Below are 24,064 nucleotides of genomic sequence, written 5' to 3'. Positions count from 1 at the left end.
AAGAAGAAGAAGAAGAAGAAGAAGAAGAAGAAGAAGAAGAAGAAGAAGAAGAAGAAGAAGAAGAAGAAGAAGAAGAAGAAGAAGGCGGCTTGAGGGCTGTGGTGCTCTTCATTTCATAGCTTAGGGTGCTTGGCTACACATGAGGCGAGGCTGATGAATAAGCCTACTGATCACTGATATTATTTCTCTGCTGTTTTTATTTTTTTCATAGTTTGCAAGCTCTGCTGTTACAAGGAAATCAATAAACAAGCTTTCAAGGAAACTTACACCCAGGGAGAATAAAGAACCTTTGCCTTGAAGTTATTCTTTTTCTTTCTAAGGGAGCAATATCCACCCCATGCTAGAGTTCGCTGTCAACAGGAGCCCTGTGTGCTGAGACCCTCTACAGCAGGAACAGGATTCCTAAGTATTTGCAGAGGGATTTCTTTGTTGCTAGGATGATGTCTGTGAATTGCACAATTTTGGAAGTCAGGCTGGATTTTTTTTAAAGGAACTAATGTAACCAAGAAAATAAATCATTGTCCTTGTGTCCAGGGACTAGGAAAGAATTTGGAAAAAGCTACAAAAGGCCATCTTTGTGTGAACGTAAGTGAAACATAACCGGGTTAACTGGGACAGAGATTCCCATCTCTGTCTGCTCCGGAGCTCAGAGCTGACAAAGAAAGTGTGTCCTTCAAGCTGCCTACTCAAGGTCATTGGTCTGTTCTACAGTGATATCTCAGTGTCTAAAGGCATTATCCCTAAAGCACAAGTGTGAATTGTGTATCAGGGCACAGTCCAGTAGGACGGTAAGGCAATGGGAAGGGTCTGACACTCACCACTGTTTAGCATGTTTAGGCAATAGCCACTCACAAATATTAAACACGTGAAATGTGGCTAGTGCAGTTAGAGAACAAAACTGCTAATTAAGTTTCATTTTAATTCCATTCAGATGTGAAGAATCCCATGCGCCTACAGCCTATCATATTAGATACCAAAGTCCTAGAGAGTAGGATGAAAATTTGTCAAAATGGGATTTCCAGTCTTCTGATAAAGGCATGGAGCATTGGAAACCCTCAACACAATTCCATCTTGGAAAGCTACGTAATAAAGGCAGAAAAAACAATAGACATATATCCAAAACTATCAAGTCAAAGAATAGTAAGCTGCAATAAAAGTTAAGAGCAATGTAGAATATCACTTACTAGGTAGGGACAGGGCCTGACAAGGATTTAGCAGAAGGAGAAAGCCCTGGGAAGGAGGCACATAAGAGTATGATGCAATATTATAATCATTTATGACTGACTAATAAAATACCCCAATTTTTGCAGACTTACAGCAGTGGCATTTGTTTTGTTCGTAAATCTGTATTTGGGACAGGGCCCAAGAAAGAATTTCTCTTGCTCTCCTCGTCATTGTTACATGGGCATTCCCTAGACTAGGAGCTGGGTGACACTTGTTCTTTTGGATGAGAACATAGAAGAAACTGTCACTAACAGCTAACAAGCTGTTCTCCAAGGCTTGAGATGTCTTAGAGAAAGATAATCAGGTTTTGAGTATGAGTGTCTCCAACGAGTTAGAAATCAGGCCAAGCCCGTAGTCTTCCTGTGGTCTAACCTTGGAAGTCATGCACCATCACTTCTGTTGTATGAGATGTAAACCATCTGGGTTTAAGGGAACAGAAAAGCATTTTCACCTAATAACAAAATGTGTCAAGGAGGTTCTGAGCAGCACAAGTGACTGAATACAACATGATGCTCATTTCTGCAAAATAGCCTGTCACCACTATTGGGATCGTTTAAGCATCAAGGGAAAGGAAGAAACCTCAGCAAGCTCAGCCCCGTACAGAGTGTGGGTAGGAAGCATGACCGACCCTAGCAGCTTGATGATGTAGCCACTTCTTTTTTACATGTGCTCCCTCAGTTTCTGCTTCTGGGCTCTTACCTGCTTTTCCTTTATCATTGTTAAAAATAGCTATGTCATTTTCTTCCCCAAATTACAGAATAAAACCAGCTTGTAAGTTGGCACTCTGCCTGTTTTGATCTAAAGAAAGAGTCTTTGTGCCTTCTATAATAGATCCTGTGTGATAATGGCCAATTATTCTGGATAGTGGGTGTGTGTCCACCTCTTGTCAAATCCCTGGGTTCTGAGAATGAAATTCTGTAACCGGTCAGGTAGAAGTCCTGAGTGCATCCCAACAGCAAGCTATTCCATTACATTTATTCCATTTTGTTTTCTTCTATGTAGGAAGGACACTGATTGCATAATGAACCTCATTCTTTACTTGTCATTAGCCAACCAGTTGTGATATAATTTGGTCCTTCTTTATATTGAGGTCTTTAATCCACATGGGCTTGAGTTTTGTGCGCCACTGGCAATGACACCAGCATTTATCCCTACTGCTTGTTCTGGCTTTTGGGGAACCTATTCTCTTTGGATGGATACCTTACTCAGCCTAGATACAGTAGGGAGGGCCTTGGACCTTCCCCAAAGCAATGTGCCTTACCCTCTCTGAGGAGTGGATGAGGGGTTGGGGATAAGTGGAGGAAATGAGAGGAGGGGAGGGAGTGGGAACTTGGATTGGTATGTATAATTTAAAGAGATAATTTTGTTTTCTTTTAAAAAATAAATAAAAAAGGTAAACTTTTACTTTCTGAGACTCTTATTGCAGCTGTAAAAACAAAGTTTAGCATGCAAAGTTGAGGAGAGTGACAAAGAGAACATTTTGTGCTGGCTGAATTCACAGGTGCATGCACACACGCAGGTATGTGTGTGTGTGTTCCTGTGTATGCGTGAGTGAGTGTGTGTGTATGTGCAGCAATAACAACCTATAGCTGGCTCTCTGACTTATAGCAGAGTACAAACAGCATAACCTACATACACCCCTGCCGAGGTGTCCTGTTAAGTTATGTGGTTGGAAATTTGGGGAACTGTTACAACAAAAGAAAATTCAAAGAAAAAATTATCCCTTAATGCCTAGAGTTTCTGCAACACTACAGTGGCCTGAAATGTCTATGTACCCCAATGATCCTGTGTTGAAATCATAATCCCCATTGGGATGGTACCAGGGAACAGTTCCTGTGTTAGGTAGTTTTATGTTAACATGACACAAAGGACAGTCATATGATAGGACACTGCATAACATAGGGCTATAGGAAGGCCTATAGAGCATTTCCTTAGTGATCTATGGGGAGGGGCAGCTCATGGTGGGTGGGGCCATCCCTGAGCCAGTGGTCCTGAATTCTATAAGAAAGCAGGCTAAGCAAATCATGAAATGCAAGCCAGTAAGCATCTCCCCTCCATAACCTCTGCATCAGTTCCTGCCTCCAGGTTCTTACCCTGTTTGAGTTCCTGTCTTAACTTCCTTCAATGATGAACAGTGACATAGAATTCTAAGCCTAACAAACCCTTTCTTCCCAAGTTGTTTTGGTCATGGTATTTCGTTGTTGCAATAGTAACCCTAACAAAGAGAGTTCCTTAGATTTGATTAGGTCCTCTGGGCTCTATGCTCTTGGGTGATATTAGTAATATTAGTATCCTGCTGAGAAGGGAGTTCATTTGACCCTTTCCACCATGTAAAGGTACATCTATGTACATGTATGAGTCATAATGAAGACCACTCCCTTCTAACATGATTGCTGCCATCCAGAACTGTGAGAAATGAATTTCTGTTGCTTACAAGGTTCTAGATAATAGTGTTTTGTTACAATTGATTGACCAGTGTTGGAGAGTGTGCTGGCTACTTTTATGCAACTCAACACAAGCTAGAGTCATTTGGGAAGAGCAACTCTCAAGTAAGAAAATACCTCTATAAGACTGGCCTGTAGGCAAGTCTGTACTGCATTTTCTTGATTAGTGCTTGATGTAGGTGGTGCTCTATCTGAGCTAGTCAAAATGGGTGCCAATTGAGCAAGCCATGAGGAGCAAGCCCTAAGCATATCCCCTCCATGGCCTCTAAATCAGTTACTGCCTCCAGATTCCTGCCCTGACTTCCTTTAGCAATGAAACATAACCTGAGACTTGTAAACTGAAATAAACTCTATCCTCCCCAGGTTGTAGTAAGGAGGCCACTTGTTCGTCCCAGCTGCCCAGAATGGACATAATCACACAGAAACTATATTATTTAAAACATTGCTTGGCCCATTAGCTCTACCTTCTTATTGACTAATACATAACTTAATTTAACCCATTTCTAGTAATCTGTGTATCGCCATGTGGCTGTGGCTTACCAGGTGACTTTCTATCTGACTCTGGTGGAGCTCCGTGGCTTCTCTCTGACTCCACCTCCTTTTCCCCAGCATTCAGTTTAGTTTTCCATGCCTAGCTCTGTTCTCCTATAGCTCTGCTACAACCAATGATATTTACAGCATAGAGATGGGAATCCCACATCAATGGCCATGGTGTTTTATGGTAGCATTATAAACCATAAGACAGACAGATATAAACGAACTAATAAATGCACTCTCTGATAGCCCTGCCTGGCATTAAATAAATATAGCTGACCTTGGGGACCCTCATGATTACTAAAGTCTACAAATGATCAAATCCCTTATAAAAATAATGAGAATTTACATATAGCCTAAGCATATTCTTCCAAGTATTTAAAATAATATGTATGACTTCTTAGTTAAAATAATATAGTTGTTATACTATATTGCACAGAGAATAAGAAATGTCTGTCAGTTCAGTACACATGTAATTCATAGTATATGTTATAGATCTCCAATTGATTGGTAACATGGATATAGAAACCTCAGCTACAGAAGGCTGATTGTAGTCAATTAATGTTTGCTATTACTATTTTCCATAGTCTCTCAATTTCACAGAGACTGTGGTGACTTCCAAATAAATTCTCCTAACCAAACTCCAAAACTAAGCAAAAGTTAGGTGCCTACCACAAACTTTGTTGACATTAATCTGAGTGGGTACCAACGTTTCAACAATCCTAATGAATTTATACAGAAAGACATGGATTCTATCAATAGGAAGTAAATTCTGATAATGGGAACCAAATTATTATCAATGAACTAAAAATCAGTCTCCAAACCCTTTCATTTGTAAGATGTAGACTTCCAATGGCTTACACATGTCCAACCTTCGTATCACAGTTAGATCAAGAATCAAACTTCTTCCTTAGAAAATGTACAATAAAATCTTCATGACATGGTTAATTGCTGCTGTTAATCATGTTTATAGCATGTGAAAAACTAGGTCAAGAGTAATTTCACCTGTACTGGCTTTTCAAAAACAGTTGCTATGTTCAGTGCTAATTTCAACCGTAAACTTAAAAAGGACAACTGTGTGAGCCCTGGGAAAATTCTGTCACATGCCTTATGTGCAGAGGTTGTAGGAAACAGGAGCGTATGAGCAGGAAGATGGGGGCATTTGGTGTCCTTCATGGCTTCTCAGTGTCCCAGCTCTTTGGGAGGTTATTTAACCACTCACACAACTTCAGCCCAATTCTGTAATAGTTTCCTTCTGAGCCCCAGTTTTATCTTTCCACATATGTTGATTGTGTATTTGGATGTTTGTCTTCAGCAGGGATACGAATTTAAAAGTATTGGTAAAATGTTCAGGTAAAACTGCAAAAAGACATCGGTGTAATTAATAAGCCTAAGAATACCAAATTGAGTCTAAATTTCACAGCAGTGAATTCTGAGATTGGTTTGAAATTAATATTGGTTATTTATGTGTTTATTCATTTGTGACGGAGGCACGAGCGTGTGTGTGTGTGTGTGTGTGTGTGTGTGTGTGTGTGTGTGTGTGTGTGTGTAAGCCAGAGAACAACATCTGGTGCCATCTCTCAGGCACTGCCTTTATTTGGTGCTGCTAAAACACAGGGTCTCTCACTGGCCTGGAGCTCACTAAGTATCTGGCCTGTCTCTGCCTCCCTCAGCTAAGATTACAAGGATGCACCGTTTCGCTCAGATTTCCCTACATGGGTCTCAATCTTGAGTTCAGTTCTTCACACTTCCAAAAGAAGTACTTTGCTAACTGAGCTATGGGTCTGAGTGCCCCAAGACCACTGGCTAATTTATATTAAAAGCTTCTTATATGCTAGCAAGTATTATAAATGAATATTAATAGTCTTACTTTAAAAACTCAATTACTAAATTATTTTTCTTTCCCACATTTGTAGGAAAAATCAGAGTGAAACACACAGGGCCAAATAGCTTCCCTTCAGTTCATCAGCAGTATCTTAATAAATGGGGACTGGACATGACAGCACACATTAGAATTCCAACATTAAGGAGATAAACTCAGGAGTGTAACATGAAGGGTCCTGTTTGTTTGCTGTGGTTTTTGTCCCACCCGGTACCCCACAACTGTTTAGTTCCAAAGAAAATCACATATAAGTCTCCAGAAATTATAAGCTGATTGGCCCATTAGCTCTAGCCTCTCACTGGCTAACTCTCACATCTTGATTAACCCATTTTCCTGATCTATGTTAGCCATGTGGCTCAGTACCTTTTTTCAGAATTACAACCTGCTGCTTCGGTGGTCTGGGTAGGAGTGAGAGGAATCAACTTCCTCCTTCCCAGAATTCTCCTGTTCTCATTACATCATTTCTACTTCCTGCCTGGTTTTCCCGCCTATATTTCCTGCCTGGCCAATCAGCATTTATTTATAACATGATTGACAGAATACATACAATTCTCCTAGGCCTGTGTGGGTTACAAAATGAGAAACTATCTCTAAATACACAAATAAGCAAACTTCCCATCTGGGATTTGAACCTAGTATATCTGGTTACCAAAATATGCCTTTTCTCATTCTGCTACATCTAAAATATAGAAACGAGGGAAGAGGAGGAAAAGGTCAAATTCTGTGTGGATAGAACTGTAAAAGCAAAGCCATCAGGGTCAAAACAAGGACGTCTTTTGCAAGTGGGGTCAGTTGGTTTGCATGAGCCTCAAGGCAACATCTAGGCAAAGAATTGGTTAGAAATAAAGTAGAGAACATTTGGGATGTGGCCAGCAGCAGAGTGGTTTTCCAGTGGCCTGATGAGGTATTTGGATTCACAGAGCGTCCTACGGAGAAGCTGATCCTTTCAGTATTTTGTCTTAGTCCAATTACATGAACAGTCAAATGAATTGATTGAGAAGAGACACATGATGATTAAGAAAGGGAAAGCAAAACCTGAATGAGACAGCATCTGACTCAGGATGGCCATCATCAAAAAGACAGAAATAAACAAATGTGGCCAAGGACGTGGAGAAAAAGGAGTGCATACACTATTGGTGAAGTTGTAAATTAGAACGGCCATTATGAGAAACAGAGGGGCAATGCTTCAGGAAACTAGAAATAGATCCTCCGTATGACCCAGCAATTCCATCACTGGGCCCGCAGCCAAAGGAAATGAAATGGTTACATCAAGAATATTCTTGCAGTCGCCTGTTCATTCCAGCCCTGTGTACAACGGGCAAAATACAGACTCAACCCAGATGGCGTTCCATGAATAGGGACAATGGCATATTTCCACCATAAAAAATAACAAAATCTTATCATTTGAAGCAATGTGCATGAAATTGGGGGGGCCATTATTCCATGTGAAATAAGCCAGACACAGAAAAACAAATGTCACATGTCCTCTGGGGAAACTGGAGACTTGGAAATGCAGGGTTAAGAGAAATAGAACAGAGTCCAAATAAAGACTCTGGAAAGCAGCCATAGTGTCAGAGCTCCTGTTCTTGTTTGTCATAGTAGGGTAACCAATGGATAAACTATATAGGATACATTTCACAATAGCCAGGAGGGCTGGAATTCCCACACATAAAAATGATAAATGAAGGAATCACTTTTGTTAGACTATAATATACTACATGTATACACTAAATTGCCATACATACTATACAAAGATGTACTCATGTCTCAATAAAATGTTGTGATTAAAAAGGAGAAATATATGCATGCATTTGACACAAGACTAGCTTACTGTGCAGCCAGGTTAAAAGTGGCAGTCTCTATATACCACATACATCACACACAGACAGATCCCCCATCAGATCTCAGCATTGACCTCTTTTACTTAAGGATAGGCAGGGGAATCACAGCCTGGGCCATTACAGAGCCAGCAAGCTGCACACTTCCGCCCCAGGCTCAAGGCTGGCTAACAATGTGCCTCTCACATGTGCACAGCACTTGCCCCCTGTATCTACTCCTGGCGAGGACATTATCTGGGTCAAGTAATTGCAGCATGATTTTATCACCTGTGAATATAATTAAAACTAACAGCCACAGTGTTGGGGAAAATCTTGGCTTTTACTACTGCTTCTAAAATAGATAAGCAAACTCGAATAAACTCAGTGTTCCTCTTGCAAGTTAAACTAGAGTTTCACAAATGAACCACTTCAGTATGAAGGAATTCTTTCTCCAGCCTGTGTACTAAGTCATTTAGCCCATCTCACTGTTACCAGCTAGAATATCAAACTTTGAAATTTTTTTTTTAAAGAGGCAATTTTACATTAGTATAGTCATAGCTAGAATTTTCTGCAGGAAAGGAATTCTCTATATATTCCCTTGACAGCTTTTGTTTAAATGTTTTTAAATGCAACCAACCTATGTCAAAAATTTCCTGAAGAAGTGAAATGGAAAGAAGTCTAGATTTATAAATCTGCTTGATTCTTGGTTGAGAGACAGGCATCTATGGCACCGGAAATCTGAGAGTCTGGTCTGAGTCCTGCTGATGGAAGCTAATCTGAGCAGATACTATCTGCATCACTAAATAAATCCCACCCAAGAACACCAGCAAGATGTGGTTTCTTATTATCATCTATAAATGAAACTTTAATATATTTTTATCTACCTTGTTAAGGCCTAAATTATAGACTGTAATTCGCAGACCATATAATTTTCCCTAGTTCCATGTTATTTTGTCAATTGGTGAGAAAGCGTCCATAATTCTGTGCGCTGTCTTTCTAAATGTTCTGAGTTCTGTGCAATAACAGAGCACAGATTCTGAACATTTTAGACATTAGCAAATGAACAGGACACAGATGTGGGTGTTGAAAAATTAATGCCGTACTGTCTTCTGATGTTTGATAGCTGTAAAATACACATCTAAAAAAAAACAATCAAAATAAAAAGCCAAAGAGCCAATGCTTATACGCTAATGTAACACCCAAAGCATGTGTGCAGAAGTGGAGCTCTAACATCAGACACATCTGCTGAAAAGATACTCAGACCTCACAAGTCCATGGAAATGAGGAACAGCTGGGGGAAGATTACAGTAACTACGAGCAGAAATGAGTTTAAAACAATCTCATAAGACTTCACATGTTCATGATTCTACTCTGTGCAGTTTGGAGTAGGGCTTAAACCTTTGAGATAAGAGCTGTCTTCACACATGATGTTCTGTTTAATATTGTTACAAAGGTCACAGGAACCCTCAGAGGTTGTTGCTGACACCTAGTGGCATTATCTTAAAAATCTTAACAAAAAGTAAATTTATTTATTTTAAAAAATCAAAAAGAAGAAAAATCACATTTAAAGAGGAACATTTAAGTCAGGAAATGGTTTCCTATTATGCTCTCCTATGATCAAATATCTGATTAAAAAATAAATGCATAAAAAAAAAAAGAAACCCTCACTGACCCCAGGATAGCTGGCTCTGCCCCTAGCTGGACATTACAGCAGGAGAGCTAACCCCTCCCCCATGGGATAGCTGGCCCCATCCATTGGGAGAGATTGCCCAACGCCTCGCCATGGGCATGGGAGAACTGGTCCATATGACATGAGCCTAGGAGAGCTGGCTCTGCTCCTTACCTGAAGAGGGTGGTCCCAGTGACTGGGAACCATTGGCTCAGATACCACCCATACCCACATCCTGGGCTTTGGGCTGCCACCCCCCACTCTGCAACATCTACCCCATCTGCACTGCGTGAGGGGACTGGTATTGAAGAACAACAACCACAGGATCTTCGTGACTTGGGGCAGTAGCAGGATATGTGAAAGGAGTTTTGGTGAAGGTCCAGTGATACGGTGTTCCAGAGGCCTTCATTGCAATAAACATTTTGTGAGGGGAGCTAATTGGACCAAAGGCAACACATTAGAGCTTCTGATAGCACCAGGATGAATGAAGAGATGTTGAAAAGACAGAGGAGAAAGGTGGGGTTTTTTGTTTGTTTGTTTGTTTGTTTGGACTTGTTAATAATTAATTAGGGAGGTTCTTTTGCAGGAAGGGATGCTGCAAGGGTAAAGGAAGGTTATGGAGGAACTGGGAGGTGAGAAGAAGGGGTGCATGATGTGAAATTCCCAAAGAATCAATAAAGAATTATGTTAAAATATATAAAAAAAAATCTTAATGCATTTAGCAAGAGACTACTCTGGCCATCCAGAGAATATTTAGAACATATATAAACATGGTACACAACTAAGCACATATACATGGGAAAGGCCCACATGACAAATTATTAATTTCAGCCCAAGTGTTTAATTTTCAATTGATTCACCTTCATGATTATTCCCTCTGCTGACCCTTAAAGAAACCACTTCCCTCAGTCCTTCTCTGGGTGATGTGATGATGGGAACCCCAACTCATCAAGCTCTCCTTTAGCTTCTCAAACAGCTCTACCACACCCCAGGCTTCACATCCAGCATTCGGGTACCATAGAGCAGGGAGTATTTCCTCTCATCCTGCATATACACAAATTGGCAAAATCAAAATGGCCGTGAAACTCATCCTTGTGATTTCACAAGTATCAGTGATCTAAAACCTCTGAAATCAGTGCTGGGGCTGTCCTTACGGGTCTCTAGCCATCCGCCTGATGGTGATCTAGAGCTCACAGAAGAAGTTGGAATGCTTGTGAAAAAATAAATATCCTGACAGATAATTCTGTGTGTGTACATGCATGCGTGCCTGCGTGCGTGCATGTATATGTGTGTGTTAGAGAGAGAGAATGTTCTTCATTCAGGTGTGGGCAAATATGTGTAAAACAGGAAGGTACTCTCTATTTCTAGATGCATGTCCCTACTTCAGCTAAGGCATTTGTGAGCACAGCAGGTAGAAATTAAATTGATATATTAATAAATAAATATAATTTACTTTTTAATTGATTTTTGGATAAGATATGAAATAGCAACAGGTCTCAAAAGACACCAATTTTTCCTTGGGCCAAAGTGACTTTGCTGAGTAACTCAGGTTGAGTTTTTCATCGATGACATGTGCAGGGCGGCCCACAGCCAGTGGGGAATGGGACAACGCCATTTCCCTTTGGCCAAAAGTGGGCTCCACTCATGGCTTCATAAATCACTGGATTTCCACTGTGATTTTACTATCAGGGAAAAGAAGTGATAAAAATAGAGTATCCTCTCAAGGTAAGCCTGATTAGCACAGAGCAAAGCTAAGTCTTAGATCGCATGCTATAAAGGAAATGTTCAGCCTTCAAATATTCCTTCAGTGAAAATCGTGGAGACTTAAAGAGCATGCATATTCATTCAAAGAGAGTCTATACTTACAGGTTGGAGTGAAAGTAAATAGCAGGTAGGCATATATTCAAAATGATATTGAGAGAAAGAAAAGCCCCATTCCATATGCCTTTATATAAAATGGTACAGATGTATACACGGGAACAGAAGGACATATGCAAGCCAGTGGGAGTCAAAGAGACTGTGAGAGAACCTTTGTCTAAGCAGTGATACGTGATTGCAATGTGAGAGAGGCAGACAGACAGGGAAACTCACAGAGAGAGAGAGAGAGAGAGAGAGAGAGAGAGAGAGAGAGAGAGAGAACTATAATAAGACAAAGATCTCAGAAGGGTAATTTTGTGTGTGTGTGTGTGTGTGTGTGTACATGAGTGTGCCACTATGCATGCAAATAAGCTTGTGTGTGAAGGCTAGAGCACAATGGACACCCCCCCCCATGATTCTCCAGTTTATTGGGCTTTTCAAGACAAGGTCTCACACTGAGCCAGGTGTTTTCCTCTTCAGCACCCCTGGCTAGGTTGCAAGCACAAAGCACCTTCCTGTCCACCACTCCCTACCAGAGTAACTGAAAAAGGGATAAACCCCCTGATAGGTTGCCCATGTCCAACTAATCAGCCCTTTACCTCATGTGCATGTGAAGAATGCTCTTGTGACTCAATAGGTTATATATTAGCCAGTCCCTCTCTTTATATGTAATATAAACTTACAGAAGAAGTTATGATTTTGAGATGAAATATGGAGGGACATGTGAGCAGTTGGAGGACAGAAAGGGCAAATCTGATTAAAATACAAATACATTGTAGACATTGTATGAACTTATCAAAAATGCATACATAAACAGTAAAAATGAGAGTGGAGAGAATAATTTTGAACCTGTTCTTGGTGAGGTTGTCAAGTGACTTATCTTCTGACTTATAGTGGATATTGAGAGCACATCTCACCCTGACACTGTATGTCTTATCGCATATATTACACATCAATGTACTCTATAATAACTATATGTTATGTAATATATATAATATATACATGTGTAATATATATACATGTAATACACACAAGATGTATGGAAAATAACATTTTGACTTGAATAATTGCCTCTACTTTTGGATTACAAATTATGAATATTATGGATTGAACCAGCAACCTCAGACAGTGAATCCATGATAGCAGGAGCAAATCCCAACCAGGGACATTTGTGGAAGCAGGACTGGGCCAGCGACCTAGGCCAGAGCAGGCCTGAGGCAGTGAGCTCCACAGGAGTGAGACTGAACCAGCTATCTAGGTCAGAGTGGGCCTGAGAAAGTAAGTCCATGGAGTGGGAGTGGATCCAGTCCAGGGACATTTGCAGACCAGGACTGAGCCAGCAACCTAGGCCAGAGCAGACCTGAGACAGCAAACCCCACAGAAACAGGTACAGAGAAGCAAACGCTGAACGAGTGAGCCAGAACTAGAGACCACTGCAGGTGCAGGAATGGACATGAATCTGGGACTCTCAAGGGAGTAGACCTAAGTCAAGACCCCTGTGTGTCTGGGTGTGAGTCTAGGACCTCTGAGGAAATAGGCCAGAGCCAAGGCCTGTGTGAGTCTGGGCATAAATCTGGGACCTCTGAGGGCGTAGGCAGGAACCAGAGATCTCTGCTGGTCCAGGCATGAGTCTGGGACCTCAGAGGGAGTAGGCCTGAGCCAGGACCTCAGTGGGTCTGGGTGTTGGTCTCGGATGTCAAAGGGAATAGGCAGGAATCAAAAGCTCTGCAGGTCTGAACATGAATCAGGGAACTCTTAGGGAGGAAGAATGAGCCAGGTCCTCTGCAGGTCTGGACACACCCAAGCCTGGGAACTCTGAGGGAGAAGACTGGAGCCAGAGTCCTTTACAGGACCAACCCCAAGCCAGGGACCTCTGCAGGAATGGATCCAGACCAGGAAATTTACAGAAACAGGTCTGAGCCAACAACCTAGGACGGAGCAGGCCTGAGACAGAAAACACCAAGGGAGTGGAGCAAATCCCAGAAGTGCTGAGCAACCTCCAGAAACACAGAGTGACCAATGGGGTAACTAGAACCGTGATACTGACTGTACCACGAGAAGCAACCATCTGAGCCTTGGATCCACTGGCACCTAGAAGATGAATCAACAGAATCACAGAAAGCCCCAACCATACCTATTAGAGGAAAAGATGAGTAGAAAATGTAAGAATATGCAGCACCACAAAGAGCAACACAATACCACAGTAAAACGTAAAGACCCTACAAAAGCAAGACCTGAACAACCAAATGTAGATGAAGCAAAAGAAAATGACCCAAAAAATAACTTCAGGAGAATGTTTGAAACCCTTAAAGTGGAAATGAGAAATTCCCTCAAATTAATGGAGGAAAAGACAAACAAAAAATTGGAAGACATCAGCAAATCCCTTAAAGAAAACAAAGAAAAAGCAATCAAACATATGAAAGAAACTATTCAAGATTTTAAAACTGAAATAGAAACAATAAAGAAAACACAAGCTGAGGGAAGTATAGAAACAGAAATCATGACAAAATGATCGGGAACCACAAACACAAACATAAACAGCAGAATACAGGAGATGGAAGAGAGAATCTCAAGCACTGAAGATACAATAGAGGAAATAGACTCATCAGTCAAAGAAAACATTAAATCTAACAAAAACTTAACCCAAAATATCCAGGAAATATGGAACACCATGAAAAAACCAACCCTAAAAATAATAGGTATAGAAGAAGAAATTCAACTCAAGAGCACAGAAAATATATTTAACAAAATCATAGAAGAAAACCTTTGCAACCTAAGGAATATGTACCTATAAAGATACAAGAAGCTTACAGAACACCAAATTGACTGGATCCAAATAAATAGTCGTCCTGCCACATAATAATCAAAACACTAAACATACAGAGTAAAGAAAGAATATTAAAAGCTGCAAAGGAAAAAAAAAAGGCAAGTAACATATAAAGGCAGACCTATGAAATTACACCTGAGTTTTCATCGGAGACAATGAAAGCCAGAAGGTCATAAAGTGTTATATAGACATTAAGAGACCATGGATGCCAGTACAGACTACTATACCCAGCAAAACTTTCAATCACCATAGAAGGACAAAATAAGATATTCCATAACAAAACCAGATTTAACCAATACCTAGCCACAAATCCAGCCCTACACAAAATACAAGAAGGAAAACGTCAACACAAGGAAGTTGGCTACATCAACAAAAACACAGACAATTGATGGCCTCATAGCAGCAAATCCCAAAGAAGGGAAAAACATACAAATTAACATCACCAACAATGAAAAATAAATTAACAGGAGATAGCAATCACTGGTCATTAATATCCCTTAATATAAATGGACTCAACTCACCTATAAAAAGACACAGGCTAACAGATTGGATACAAAAACAGAATCCATTCTTCTTCTGCATACAAGAAACACACCTCAACCTCAAAGACAGACATCATCTCAGAATAAAGGGTTGGGAAAAAATATTCCAATCAAATGGACCCAAGAAACAAGCTGGTGCAGCTATCCTAATATCTAACAAAATAGACTTCAAACTAAAATCAATCGAAAGAGACAAAGAAGGACATTTCATATTAGTCACAGGAAAAATTCATCAAGAGGAAATCTCAATACTGAACATCTGTGCTTCAAATATAAGGGAACACTCATATATAAAAGAAACATTTCTAAAGCTTAAATCATACATTAAACCCCACACAGTAATAGTGAGAGATTTCAACCCTCCACTCTCACCACTGGACAGGTCAGTCAGACAAAAAAATGAACAGAGAAATAAGGGAATTAACAAATGTTATGGCTCAAATGGACTTACCAGACATCTATAGAATATTCCATCCAAACAGAAAAAAATATACCTTCATCTCAGTACCTCATGGAACCTTTTCAAAAATTGACCACATACTTGGTAACAAAACAAACCTCAACAAGTACAAAATAATTGGAATAACCCAAAGTATCTTACCAGATCATCGTGGTTTAAAACTAGAAGTCAACAGCAATATTACATCCAGAAAGCCCATAAACACATGGTAATTAAACAATGCTCACCTGAATCATCAATAGGTCAAAGAAAAAAATAAAGAGAGAAATTAAAGACTTCCAAAAATTCAATGAAAATGACCACACATCATCCCCAAATTTAGGGGACACAATAAAAGCAGAGTTAAGAGGAAAGTTCATAGCACTAAATACCTACATAAAGAAGCTGGAAAAATCTCACAGTAGTGAATTAACAGAACATTTGAAAACTTTAAAACAAAAAGAAGCAAACTCACCCAAGAGAACTAGACAGTAGGAAATAACCAAATTGAGAGATGAAATCAACAAAATAGAAACAAAGAAAACAATACAAAGAATCAATGAAACAAAGAGTTGGTTCCTCGAAAAAATCAACAAGCCTTTATCCAAACTAACCAAAAGACAGAGAGAGATTATCCAAATTAACAAAATCAGAAATGAAAGGGGGGGCATAACAACAGACACAGAGGAAATACAGAGAATCATCATATTTCGAAAACTTGTACTCCACAAAATTGGAAAACAAAGGAAATGGACAATTTTCTGGATAAATATCACTTACCAAAATTAAATCAAGACCAGATAAGCAAATTAAACAGATCTATAACTGCTGAAGAAACAGAAACAGTCATCAAAAGTCTCCCAACCAAAAAAAGCCCAGGACCAGGTGGTTTCAGCTCAGAATTCTACAAAAATTTCAAAGAAGAACCAATATTAATTCTCCTCAAGTAATTCCACACAATAGAGAAAGAAGGAACAATGCCAAACTCTTTTTATGAGGCTACAATTACCCTGATACCCAAACCACAGAAAGAGATTACTAAAAAAGAGAATTACAGACCAATCTCTCTCATGAACATTGATGTAAAAATATTAAAAAAAAATAGTGAAAATCGAATCTTTGAAGAAAGAAATTGAAGAAGACACCAGAAAGTGGAAAGATCTCTTATACTCTTGGATAGGCAGAAATAACATAGTAAAAATGGCAGTCTTACCAAAAGCAATCTACATATTCAATGCAATGGCCATCAAAATGCCAGCAAAATTCTTCAAAGACCTTGAAAGAACAGTACTCAACTTCATATGGAAAAGCAAAAAACTCAAGATAGCAAAAACAATCCTGAACAATAAAAGAACTTCCGGAGGCATCACAATCCCTGACTTCAAACTCTACTACAGAGCTACAGTACTGAAAACAGCTTGGTATTGGCATAAGAAAAGACAGAAGGATCAGTGGAACCAAATGGAAGACCCAGATATTAATCCACACACCTTCAAACACCCGATTTTTGACAAAGAAGCAAAAAAAAAATATCAAATGGAAAAAGAAAGCATATTTAACAAATAGTGTTGGCATAACTGGATTTCAACATGTAGAAGAATGAAAATAGACCCATATCTATCACCATGCACAAAACTCAAATTCAAATGGATCAAAGACCTCAACATAAAGCTAGCCACACTGACTCTTATAGAAGAGAAAGTGGGAAGAACACTTGAATGCATTGGCACAGGAGACCACTTCCTAAATATAACCCCAGTAGCACAGACACTGAAAGAAACAATTAATTAATGGGACCTCCTGAAACTGAAAAGCTTCTGTAAAGCAAAAGATATGGTCAACAAAATAAAAACGACAGCCTCCAGAATGGGAAAAGATCTTCAACAACCCCACATCAGACAGAGGTCTGATCTCCAAAATGTACAATGAATTCAAAAAATTGGTCATCGAAAGAACAAATAATCTAATAAAAAAATGGAGTACAGACCTAAAAAAAAGAACTCTCAACAGAGGAATCTCAAATGGCTGAAAGACACTTAAGAAAATGTTCAACATCCTTAATCATCAGAGAAATGCAAATCAAAGCAACTCTGAGATTTCATCTTACATCTGTAAGAATGGACAAGATCAAAAACACTGATGATAACTTAATGCTGAAGAGGTTGTGGGGAAAGGGGAACACTCTGCATTGCTGTTGGGAATGCAAGCTGGTACAGCCCCATTGGATGTCAGTGTAGTGATTTCTCAGAAAATTAGGAAACAAACTTCCTCAATACCCAGTAATACCACTTTTGGGTATATATCCAAAGGAAACTCAATCGTGCCACAAGGACATGTGCTCAACTATGTTCATAGCAGCTTTGTTTGCCATATCCAAAACCTGGAAACAACCAAATTCCTTTTGACCAAAGAATGGATAAGGAAAATATGGTACATTTACTCAATTGAGTACTACACAGCAGAAAAAATAATGACATCTTGAATTTTGCAGGCAAATGGATGAAGCTAGAAAACATCATTTTGAGTGAGAAAGATAATTATCACATTTACTCACTCATAAGTGATTTTTAAACATAAAGCAAAGAAAACCAGCCCACAAATCACAATCCCAGAGAACTTAGACAACAATGAGGCCCCTAAGAGAGACATGCAAAGATCTAATCTACATGGGAAGTAGAAAGTAGAAAAAGACAAGATCCCCTGGGTAAATTGGGAGCATGGGGACCTTGGGAGAGGGTTGAAGGGGAGGAGAGAGGCAGGGAGGGGAGCAGAGAAAAATGTAGAGCTCAATAAAAATCAATAAAAATAGAAACTTAACAAAAAAGAATATTATAACTACATGTCAGAAATGAAATAGTGCAATGATACATGCAAATTTAAGCATCCTTTATAATACACTCATAGTGTTTCCTTCTAATCCGACAGATTGCACTCAGAGCCCACTGGCAGTTAATCCTAAACAAAACCCGAGCGTGTCAGTCATCATGTGGGACTACCTCCATTACGTAGTACTCACACTTATATGCACATTTCCCAGGTGAGCCAACAGGGGCAGAGCATCTACACATGACTGCTCACTGTCTCAAGAGGAATACTGTCAACCAGGAGGTGGTGGCACACGATTTAATCCCAGCACCCAGGAAGCAGAGGCAAGTGGATTTCTGTGAGCTTGAGACTAGCCTGATCTACAAAATGAGCTCCAAGGAAAGAAAGAAAGAAAGAAAGAAAAAAGGGAAAGAAGAATTCTGTAAAAGACTCCAAAGGACTCCAAGAAATCAGGTATTAGCTCATTTCTCCACATCAGTTCTCCCATCCTATGCCACTCTGCACCTGCCTCTCACCCTGACACCATTGAAATATATCCAGGACCAAGATTTCCTTGGGGATTTTGCCCACTAAAACCTTAGACTTTGTTACTCTACGAAGCACCTTGGTCTGACAAAAGGAAAGAAGCAAGTCCCATTGCTCTGATCTTACCATGCGGATAGGACCTCCCTCTCTAACCCTAACTCTTCCTCTACTACATTCACTTCAAAGCTTCTCCGCATGATCCATCAATCAGATAAACAGCTAACAAATTGAATATATTAGTATGTATGGACCTCTGAGAAGCAGCAGAAGGAAGAAATCACATAAATATATCTGGACAGGCTTCTTTTCCTCATTCTGTGTTTTCATACCTGTAACCCATGGATCCAGCACCCTCCTTCCTGGTTCCCTCAACCAGCATGCTTCCCCTGCCCACCCTACCACCTTCGACTGACTCCCCTTAGACAGGCGCTTGTCTATCATCCCCCCAAGACTTCATCACTGATCAGCATCACTCTGTTCAACTTCAGCATCTTCTGCATATTATCTAGGTGTACGTGGTTCTTATGTTCCTCTCTGGAGACTCATAGGCAACGACTGGAAGCAAAATGCAGCCATCAAATGATTTAATTAAGGATTTGAAAATGTTGTTTCATTCTCTATCCCCCACTCCCTCTGATCCTCTCTCCCTTTCCCTCTCTCTTCCCCTCACTACTTCATAACTCTTTTATAATCCCACTGGGTTGACCTAGTGCAGGAACAGTGTGCATGACTATGAAACCATACACTGGAGACTGGGCAGCTTATCAAGGGGCACAGTCCTGAAGAAAACTGGCGCGCACCCAGTTCAAGCAGTCTGCAACTGCCACTCGCTCCTCAGCTAGGGGTGTGACCTCAGGAGCCCGTTCCTCCTCCATGCTGGAAGGTTTTCCTTGGATTGATCCTGCCCAGGGGTTTTGGGGGTGAGCACAGCTGTGAGTTGGCGTGCGCCACACCACGCCATGCTCAGAAGACAGCTTTCACAGCATCCTCTGCCTTTATCTCTCTCTCCACCCACTCTTCTCTACGGATTCCTGAGCCTTGGCATTCATCCCAAGGCACAAATTTTAAGTTTTGAAAACATATTAATGTCAATAGAAGACTATGGCTCAAACATCTTCTTTATGAAATCGAAGTTTTCTTGGAGAGAGGGGTTTGGCTCTCCCTTTCAGAATCAAAAAAGGCCAAAAATAAGCAAAAATACCTTCATCTATAATGCAATTTAATAATTTAATTTTGACCAACTGAAAATCAAAGTTCAGAAACAATTTTTCTATTGATGTCCATTAAATTTAAAATTCTATCTTAATTTCAGATCTCATTTGGGTTTGATATATTCAACAACTAATCAAATATAAAAGCCAATTAGTTACGATTGGTATGCAATTATATACACACCTCAGAATGGCTCTATCAGAGTTTAACATTCAACAGATACAACTAAATCTGTTCACAATACTAATGCATCTGAAATTTTTCTGCAAAAGCTTTATCTGTAGCACACATACATTTCATATGCCTTCATCTATATTAACTTTGTTTTCATGTATATGCCATTAGAATATTTGCATGAGTTTTCATACTTTTAGGACAACATATGTAAATAAATCACACGACAATTTGAAAATTTAGCAGCTAAATATGCAATCTGTTAAGCATAATCAACCATGCTATTCAACACTGCGTGATGTAATTCGGTCTTTCCAGAGAAAATACGTGCTTTGTATAAGAGTTTCTTCACAGAACTTGATGTTTTCCAGAAATCTGTATTGACATGTTTTTGCACCTTCAAAGTGTATCATGCAAAGCCTTCTGACTAATACATAACAAAAGATAAGGTCCCCTCACTGCATCCTGGCAGAAACCTCACTTCTCCCTCTGCCTGCCATTTGGAAACGTGATTCGCCAATTTTAGTTATTTTCAGAAAAGAAAATTCAAGTTCCTTGAGATTTTCTCCATATAAATGAAAGACAATATCAGGAATTAATGGTTTTCTACAGTTTTTTTGTAAGCCATCCTGTATTTTAATTTCTATTGTCCACTTTATGAATATGATGATCATTACAGCTTCTTCTTTCGACTCTTCAAATAAATAAACGACTGTTTAATGACACACTCAATGTTTTAACGCGGTCATCAAAGAAAACCAACAGTTCCATGTGCCTAACAGACTGTAAAAATATTAATTCTAAGTAAGAATTACTACCTTGGTCTGAACTCTCATGAAACACAGCAGTTCTCTTGCCAGGTGTCACCATTTCCTTGGGTTCTGTGGGCAAAGAGAAAGAAGATTAATAAAAACAACCTTTCTTTTTACTCTTTAAATGCTTCTTAAAGAAGATTCATTAGTAATAAAGGTCACAGAAGAAAATCATTTAACACGATTCTCAGCTTCATTCGGCAGCTGCCTCAGGAGTCAGTTGCCTTAAATGCCAAGCAATTCCCCAAAGGTCCTTTCTCCCTGCAGCTGAGAACACGGGTGACTGTGGCAGATCCGCACCTTGTTTTCTTTGATTCTCCTCTTTGCTCACCCAGAAATATGATTTGCACTTGGCAAGGAAAAGCATTAGTTTCCCCAGTTTCAAAAGGTGAGCTGTAAGCCATGTTGGGACCCAACAGTTATGGGAGCACAAAAGACTGAAATGGAATTTGCAATTGCTCAAACTTACTTCCCTCCCTCTCTCTGTGAGGATGGACTGCAAAATATTCGTAAGAGTCTGCGTCTTCCCACAGAAATCAAAAGATGGGGAGTTGTAGGAGGACTGGAAATAATTGCAGGTTTCCCTCCTCAGGAGATGAGGTTCTCGAGCTCTCTGATGCTGTGAACGGGGAGGAAAACACTCTCTGGGAGTCAGAAGTTATGGAAATAATATATCTTGTTCCCTCCCTGAGCATACAATAATCTCAAGGAGTATCCCATAAAAGATTCTACTGCATCATTATCTGCACGTTCAGATTGGAGGGTGAGAAATTCAGGTCTGAGCAATAGCTTTTGCAGAAAGGGTTGTCCCATAAGTAGGTGAGAATTTTAAATTCACCTCTAAGAACGTTACTTGACTGGAGGAATGTTAACAGTTATAAGCGGCATTAAATAATCAGCTGTGTCAGCCATTATCAGAAATAATCATTTAGCTGCAATCTCCACACTTCCCAGCTGTGAGAACTTGAGCAAGTAAATTTAACTCTGCGTGTGTTCCCTCTTCTTCTATAATATAGGACTGATTATGCCCCCTACTTCAAAGAGTTAGCATGATGATTAAGTGAGAGAAATAAATCTAAAGGACAGAAGACAGTGTCAGCTAATGCAATTATCAGTGTAGTTATCAGAATTAATAACAACTTTCTGCTTTGGAAAAATCTGATGGCTCCATTGAGAATCAACATCCTAGAGAGAGGCTTGGTAGAAAGACTAAACCATAGCACACGTGAAATGACCTCATTTCCTTGCTGATTAATCAAACTCTGTAATAGGCAGAAAGAAAGAAAGAAAGAAAGAAAGAAAGAAAGAAAGAAAGAAAGAAAGAAAGAAAGAAAGAAGAAAAAAATACCACTCAGATTAAATCTTTGGCAGATCCATGACAAAGAATGAATCATGTTTCAGGAAGATCATCTCTAAGCTACCAATGCCATTGTGAAGGCTGTCATCTTGAGTTTGCTCAAGACTACAGACTGAAGAAGCCTTCCAATACACTGTGATAGGCTTCAGGGTTCTCCTCTGGAGAAGCATTGATTCCATTCCAGAAACACCTGCAGAAAACCAGGCTCTCATACACTTAAGAGAAATGGTAATGAGGGAAAAATCAACTGAGCAAAGGTGTGCTCTAACGAGGGAAACATAGACCCAAGCAATTATGCCAAGAAATAGGTCTGCTTGTCTTCATTATACAATAGAATGTGTTGAAGCTGCAGAATACGTGGAAAAGAAATCTGTAGGGAAGTGAAGATGATGATGTGGAGAAAACTAGTTTAAGGCCATCGAAAAGACAATCTATATGCAGACAAAACAGACAAGCCATTTCCTCTATGAAAACTGCACAGGATGAGATGCCCTTGAAAGATTGAGTCAGCGTTTGGACATTGAATATCCTTCTCTAAGAAGCCCATGTGTGGAACTCTTGATTCCCAGGGAGGTGTTAAGGGGACATGATGGAACCTGTAGAGAGTGGAATCTAGTAGAAATTCCTTAGATTGTGGGGAGTATCGCCCCAAAGACTGGGGACTATTGCCCATTCTCCTGGCTCATGAGGCAAGGAATGGGCTTAACCACTTACTACAACCATGATATGCTGATCTTTTCAGAAGTTGAAAGTTAGGGCGCCACTTATCCTGAGGGTGGGTGACACCTCCTAGATGGTGCAATAAGATAAACTCTTTATAAAATAACTCTCCCAGTGTGTTTTGTTATAGTAACAAGAGGCAGGCAGATTCAAACTTTCAAGGGAGACAGAAAACTGTATATGAAGAAGTAGAGTATAAGAAAATAAAGGCAGCTCTGCTATGACAGTACCTGCTGTACTGTGCGCATTCTCAACTTCCCTTAACAAGCTTCTAGACTCTCTAGAGAAGCAGCAGCAACACTGAGATGCAAATGAGCAAAATGTAAGTATTTTCAGTAATGCCTCCATTTTGAAATACTTCTAAGGATAAATTTGAAAAACACTGTTTTAGTGCCAAGGAGATAACTCAGTGCTTAAACACAACACAAAAGTTATTTACCATGCATGCTGGATGACCTGGGTTCAGATCCCAGAACCCACATGAAAAGTCAGATTCCTAGTCCCCACATTTACAATGCAAGTGTGCCTGTGCAAAATGGAGCAAAATGGAAGGCAGAGGTGGAAGTTCCAGAAGTCTGCTGATCAGCTATCCGGCTTGTACAGAAGGGAAGGAACCCAGATCCAAAGTGTTAGACATGGTAAGAAGTCTGAGGCCAACACCAAAAAGTTGCTCTCCGATCTCTAACTAGCATGACCCCCGCCCGCAGACACACACACATAAGCAGAGAGGGAGAATTTTGCAATAAGAAGCATATCTTGTATATTTTGAAAGTAGAAAATGTATTAGCAGAAATGAAACTAGCAAACTTTAGACTTCTGTCTCTGGAAGAGGCCGAGCATAAATCTCTTCTCTGAAACAACGCGGTCGGCTTTAGGAAACTACTGAAAGATTTTCGTGGATGAGATCAGGCCTCGCCTAGACTAGCACCCAGAGATTTTTATCAGCTTCCTTTAACTCACAGCAAGCGTTCTTAACTGAGAAAGGAGAACTCAGCTGTGTATGAAAACGTGGTTTAAAGTTTTTCTCTCCATAGAACTAGAATCCACAGCTAATCTGCCCATCTGCTGAAACCGACAGTCTGGGAAGGAGGCGCTGCCATTTGCTTCCTTCCTTTCTTCCTTCCTTCCTTCCTTCCTTCCTCCCTCCCTTCCTTCCTTCCTTCCTCCCTCCCTCCCTCCCTTCCTCCTCCCTCCCTCCCTCCC

General features: G+C 40.0%; 1 protein-coding gene across 1 annotated transcript in view; it reads right to left on the bottom strand.

The window, feature by feature from the left end:
- Nucleotides 1-24,064, bottom strand: part of Inpp4b (inositol polyphosphate-4-phosphatase type II B) — a 762,195-nt gene that overhangs the window by 605,270 nt on the left and 132,861 nt on the right. Inside the window, exon 2 of the mRNA XM_026777265.1 lies at nt 20,791-20,853. The gene's annotated coding sequence lies outside the window, so the exon portion shown is untranslated. The remainder of the gene's footprint in view (nt 1-20,790; nt 20,854-24,064) is intronic.

This window comes from Microtus ochrogaster, unplaced genomic scaffold (genome assembly GCF_000317375.1).
Source record: "Microtus ochrogaster isolate Prairie Vole_2 unplaced genomic scaffold, MicOch1.0 UNK51, whole genome shotgun sequence".
Taxonomy (NCBI): Eukaryota; Metazoa; Chordata; class Mammalia; order Rodentia; family Cricetidae; genus Microtus; species Microtus ochrogaster.
Note: the sequence above shows the minus strand (reverse complement) of the source record. Positions and strands in the feature narration are given on the sequence as shown.